This window comes from Ziziphus jujuba, chromosome 1 (genome assembly GCF_031755915.1).
Source record: "Ziziphus jujuba cultivar Dongzao chromosome 1, ASM3175591v1".
Lineage (NCBI taxonomy): Eukaryota > Viridiplantae > Streptophyta > Magnoliopsida > Rosales > Rhamnaceae > Ziziphus > Ziziphus jujuba.
In genome coordinates this window covers 40013661-40019671 of record NC_083379.1, presented here as the reverse complement: position 1 = coordinate 40019671, position 6011 = coordinate 40013661, and the positions used below count along the sequence as shown (strand labels likewise).

Below are 6011 nucleotides of genomic sequence, written 5' to 3'. Positions count from 1 at the left end.
ACTTAATTCTATCTACAAAGTTAGCTACTGGATCAATGAATATAAACTGTGTGTTAAGAAAAGTAAAATTTGGATGCAAAATTAATAAAGCAGACAACGCACAAGAAGATAAAATTATTACAGGACAGAAATGTGATGATGGGTATGAATGATATAATCCACTTTAAGCTGCCAAAAGCAAAATCTAAACTCACCTTTTTTTAAAATAAAAATAAATTATGTATAATGGATATATATATAGTTTAAAATATTCTTGGTAATTGTTACAATTATATATTGTCCAAGAAGTTTCTCAAAAAATTTAAACCCCAAACGTATTCGTGGTACCTGTGACTTTTGTAACCTAAAATTTGTTTAAAAGTAAGCCACTCATACTCTAATCCACAGTACCTGTGACTTTTGTAACCTAAAATTTGTTTAAAAGCAAGCCACTCAGACTCTAATCCACAGAAATTCATCATACTTTGTTCATGGAGCTCTACTTACCTTCCTTCCAAATCCTCTTCACTACCTTCCTCTTTCTGTTTCTGTTGCTCAAAATATTGACTAAGAGATCAAAAACCACAAGCTCAGATTCAAAACTACCTCCACGACCATGGAAGCTACCCATAGCAGGAAACTTGCACCAACTGGTTGGCACTGTACCTCATCAAGCATTGAGAGAATTAGCCAAGAAACATGGACCTCTGATGCACCTAAAGCTTGGACAACTTTCAACCGTAGTAGTTTCGTCTCCAGAGATTGCCAAAGAGATTATGAAAACCCATGATGCTATATTTGCATCTAGGCCAGAAATTCTTGTTTCAAAGATCATGTCCTATAATTCTACCAGTATCACCTTTTCCCCCTATGGTGAGTACTGGAGACAACTTCGAAAAATTTGTGTACAAGAGCTTCTGAGCACAGCACAGGTCCAATCTTACCGACCCATTAGAGAGGAAGAGCTATCAAATCTCATTCATTTCATTGGTTCACATGCTGGATCTGCTATTAATCTTACTGAAAAGATTCATTCCACCGCATATAGCATCACCTCGAAGGCTGCCTTTGGTAAGAAATGCAAAGAACAAGAAAACTTTGTATCGGTTGCGATGGAAGTTACCAAAGCAGCTGGAGGTTTTGATGTTGAAGATCTGTTTCCTTCTGTATATTTGCTTCATTTATTCAGCGGATTGAGGACTAAACTTGAGAGGCTGCAACAAGAGACTGACAGGATATTGGACGTCATCATCAAGGAACATAAAGAGGCCAAGGCAACAAGAAAAGGTAGTGTTACTAAGGCAGAAGAAGATATTGTAGATGTTCTTTTGAGGTTTCATGATCGTGGCGACGTTGATGAGTTTTCGCTGACTTGTGATAATATCAAAGCAGTACTCTTTGTAAGTACTTTATATGTTCAGTTTGTGCTGAGACATATTATTGCTTTCTTCTATTTCCCTGTCACGTCCCTCTACTACCAAATTGGAATTTACTTGCTTCCTTATGTTTGTTAACTTAGTCAAATTAAAGTTAATTATTTAGCTAGTTTTTGTTGAAATGGTGGACTTTTGGTGAGTCTTTTTTTTTGTTTTTTTTTTTTCCTCCCCAAAAACTACCATATGCAACTTGAGAGGAAGTACTTTACATTTCAATAGAATTAACAGAAAATAAAAAAAACTTTCAGGATATATTTTCCGCAGGGAGTGAGACATCATCTATTGCTTTAGACTGGGCAATGTCAGAAATGATAAAACATCCAGAAGTGATGAAGAAGGCGCAAGAGGAGGTTAGGGAAGTGTTTAATAGAAAAGGCTCAGTTGATGAAACAAGCATTAATGAGATGAAATATTTGAAGTGTGTTTGTAAAGAGGTTTTCAGATTACACCCTCCTGTTCCTCTGTTGCTTCCAAGAGAATGCAGTGAAAGATGCGAGATTAATGGCTATGAAATTCCTATCAAAACCAAGGTGATTATAAATGCATATGCAATAGGAAGAGATCCTAAATATTGAACTGACGCTGATAGCTTCAATCCAGAGAGGTTCATTGATAGCTCTGTGGATTTCAAGGGTACAAATTTTGAGTATGTTCCATTTGGTGCCGGAAGAAGAATGTGCCCTGGTGTGTTATTTGGTATGATCAATGTTGAGCTTCCACTTGCATTGCTATTGTACCATTTTGATTGGAAACTCCCAAACGGATTGAAACATAAAGAATTGGACATGACTGAGATGTTTGGCGCTTCAGTTGGAAGAAAAGATAATCTCCATTTGATTCCCCTGGTTTATCACCCTAATTGAATTCGCCCATTGAAAATTTGCCAGGGGAAACTAATAAATAAGATGTTACTTTGTCCTTCTTTAGAAAATATATATATATAATATATGTTAGACAAACAATAAATATATGGTATAATGCCATTAAGCTGTAAGTGCCGTCAATACTTAATTCTCAATGTAGCCTGGAATATTGTTGGTTTCTCTACTTATCACTTTTGGCAAGTGCATGTTTCTTTTGTTTTTTTGTTTTTTTGTTTTTTTGGTGAATACAAGTGCAATATCAATTTAAAAACTGCCATATAATTTACTTTCTTTTGGCAAGTGCATGTTTCTTTTGCTTTTTAAAAATGTAGGTAATATCAATTTAAAAATTATTAATAAACTGCCATATAATTCTATTCAAATTTTGATTAGTAAATATAGCTTTGTAATGTAATTGTTCCGAAGTTTTAAAACGATTAGTAGTAGTGACCTTTTTCGAATAGGATAAGTAAAAAAGTTAAATCATGATAGAAGAGCCCGTTCATTATGTATAACAATTACCTATCTCTTCTGGTCTAATTTGTTACAATATTTTTGCATTCTTGAAGCCTTCTCACAATCAATTAATCATGGCATCCAAATGGGTCTTTGGCCTCCTTATTTTGGTAGCAGTAGTATTTTTCTCTACTCGTTTACAACAATTCTCTCATAAGGTCTCGAAACCAGATGTGAAGAGTTTACAAACTGACAACTTCAAATTCACTTTGGCAATGGCATCAAGAACCCTCTCTGATAGAGGCTACCATGTAGCGTCAATGATCTTTCAAGTGTTCCTCAACGATGTCAATCTTTCACGACTATTATCAGGCAATTCCACCACAACTCTCACCGTTTCACAACTGTTATCCGGCAATTCTAACCTCACTGTTTTCGCCCCACGGGATGATGCTTTCTTCTACTCCAAGTATCCGCAGGCGCCGCCATTGAATCTGCTTCGGTATCATGTCGTACCTCGGAAACTCGAAGGTCAGGCTCTGCAATATCTTCGCCGTGAGTCGTCTCGTCGCTTTCGTGCCAAGATTTTTATGTTTGATACGCTGCTTCAAGGTCATCGTTTGGTAGTCACTACTATACTATCCGCCGAATCCGCATCCCTCAATGGAGTCACAGTCACCGAAACGAATCTTTATAACAATGGAGGTTTAATTGTTCATGGTGTTGATAACTTCTTCGATCCTGCTTTTGAGAAGCAGATATATACCATGGTTTCCTCAGGCTGTTATACTAGGTATGGATTGGACGAATATGTTGAGGATGTAGGATGTTGAGGGTGTTGATATTCAAGGTTTCGGCCGAGTCAGATTGAATCTTAGTGGGTTTATATATATATATATATATATATATATTTATATATGCAAAATCTTATCCTCTTTTCTCTTATGCATATAAGGAATAGTTATTGTTGGTATGATATTGTCTAATTATTACCTGTGGCAAGTGCATGTTTTTTTTTTTTGGGGAATGATTACGCCCGCATATTTCTTGTATGTATTCATTTTTATCGCCCAAGACAATACATGGTTTAGATTCAATAACTGTATTGTTTTATTTGACGTAATTAATTTTCAAAAAGTCAAAAATAATTTTTAAAAATATTTGAATAATTTTTAATAAATATTTTTTTTCTTTAGAAATATTTTCTAAGCAAAATCAATAATGAAAAATGACTTTTCAATTAGCATTTTTGAAAATGTTAAAAAAAAAAAAAAAAAAAAAAAACAGAAGCAGATGCTAGTCTTATAATCAACAATGGTTAGTCTCGTTGTACTAGCTTGTTATTTAGCACTCGTGCTAAGGACCTGTTAAATGTGCAGCCAAGTGATACAATAGACGGGGTGCGAAGGACTTTGGAAAATGTACAACGTAGTCAGTTTGTTTGACATAATTTATGACAAGTGCAAATTATTTTTCTCTTTTTATTTTCTCGACAAATCAAACTAAACTCTACCAAACCCATGAATCTATAAGGGCAAATAGCGCGAATTTATGTGTAGAAAACAAAGATATTCGGTTTTTTTTTTTTTTTTTTGTGGTAAGTAACATAAATATTGGTAGTTAACCGTTAGAACTTCTCCACTTCGTCATAACAAGTTCATTTATTTACATTAGATTAAATAAATTGACAAATTGCCTTTTGTTTTGTGTCACTTCCTTCCAATTTATATTTTGCATTTTGTTCAAATAAAAAAAAAAATTTAAAATGCTTGCATTTTCTTCTAATTTCCTTTACTCATTTTGAATCTACCATGCCAATTAGACTGAAGTGATACAAAAACTATTTAAATGGATTATATGGTGGTGACCTTCTAAAAGTTCATGCCCAATGTGCCATTTTTATTATTATTATTATTATTATTATTATTTATTTATTTTTATTTTTTTTTTGTTTAGCTGAAAAGCCAAAGTACTAAAATCGTGAGGGGGAGTGTATTTTACTCAATGTGCCAGACATCTCTCATTTCCTTGCTTGATTTTTGTCTGCCATTAATTTGTCTGTTTACATGGTAGGGCCCATCATTAGTTAATACATTTTTACAATTTTACCTTTATTTCATTCATTTTTTTTTTTTTTTTTTGTTGGTTTTGTTTTTTATTTCTATAGTACAGCCGCAGTTTTACCGTTTCCTAAAAAATTTTGGTTGTGGTACGGGTACCCCACTCCTACCAGATACTATATGTTAATTTTTAACACATGTTTTAATTCATTATTCAAAGCTGGTATTTACCATCAAGCTTGTCCAACAATTTCAAGCACAGCCAAAAGGGAAAATTGAATATTCAACATTGCAAAACTTTCAATTCTGGTTTAATTATTTTTTGTTTTGGTGATTTTCAATTCTTGTGTATGATTGATCTAACGTCACTCACTCAAACTTTATTCTCATTCGGTGTTTGACATTTTTATAATTATACCAAATTAACAATATCATGTATATCCCAATTTCTTCATGAAGGGTCACATAATCATTTTTTTTCAAAAGTTATTCACTTTTCAATCTGTCTGTTTAGTCAAATTCAAATTTTCGAGTTAGACTTTCGCTACATGATTGAAGAAACTTTATGACTTTAAATTAGATTATAAATCCACCTATAAATTCGATAATGTAGCTGCATCATTCTCTTCACTTAAAAGAAATAAACCGATATCATTCTCTTGCACCTAGGTGTAGCTATGTTTTCTTTCACCTAGGTGCACCCATGGTATAAAATTAACATGGTAAAAAACAACTTTAAGGATATTTGCTGTAGGGAGTAAGACATCAGCTACTGTTTAGAGTAGATAATGTCAAAAATGATAAAACATCCAAAAGTGATGAAGATAGAAAAAGAGGCGAGGCAAGTGTCAAAGAGGAAAGGTTCAGTTGATGAAACAAGCAATAATGAGATGAAATATTTGAAGTCTGTCTCTGTCATTAAGAGGTTTTAAAAATTACACCATCTAGTTGCTGTGTTACTTCCAAGAATGCACTAAAAGGTGTGAGATTAATGGCTATAAGATTCCTATCAAAACTATAGTGATTATAAATGCATATGCAATAGGAAGAGATCCTAAATATTGGACTAAACCTGATAGCTTCAATCCAGAGAAGCTCTATGAATATCAAGGGTACAAATTTTGAATATGTCCCATTTGGTGCTGGAAGAAGAATGTGCCCAGGCATGCTTTTTGGTATGATCAATATTGAGCTTCCACTTCCATTGCTGTTGTATC

At 33.7% G+C, this 6011-nt stretch overlaps 1 pseudogene; it reads left to right on the top strand.

Moving 5' to 3' along the window:
- The first annotated feature begins 333 nt into the window (after positions 1-333).
- On the top strand, positions 334-2359 carry LOC107433306 (cytochrome P450 71D11-like; annotated as a pseudogene).
- The last annotated feature ends 3652 nt before the right edge of the window (positions 2360-6011 follow it).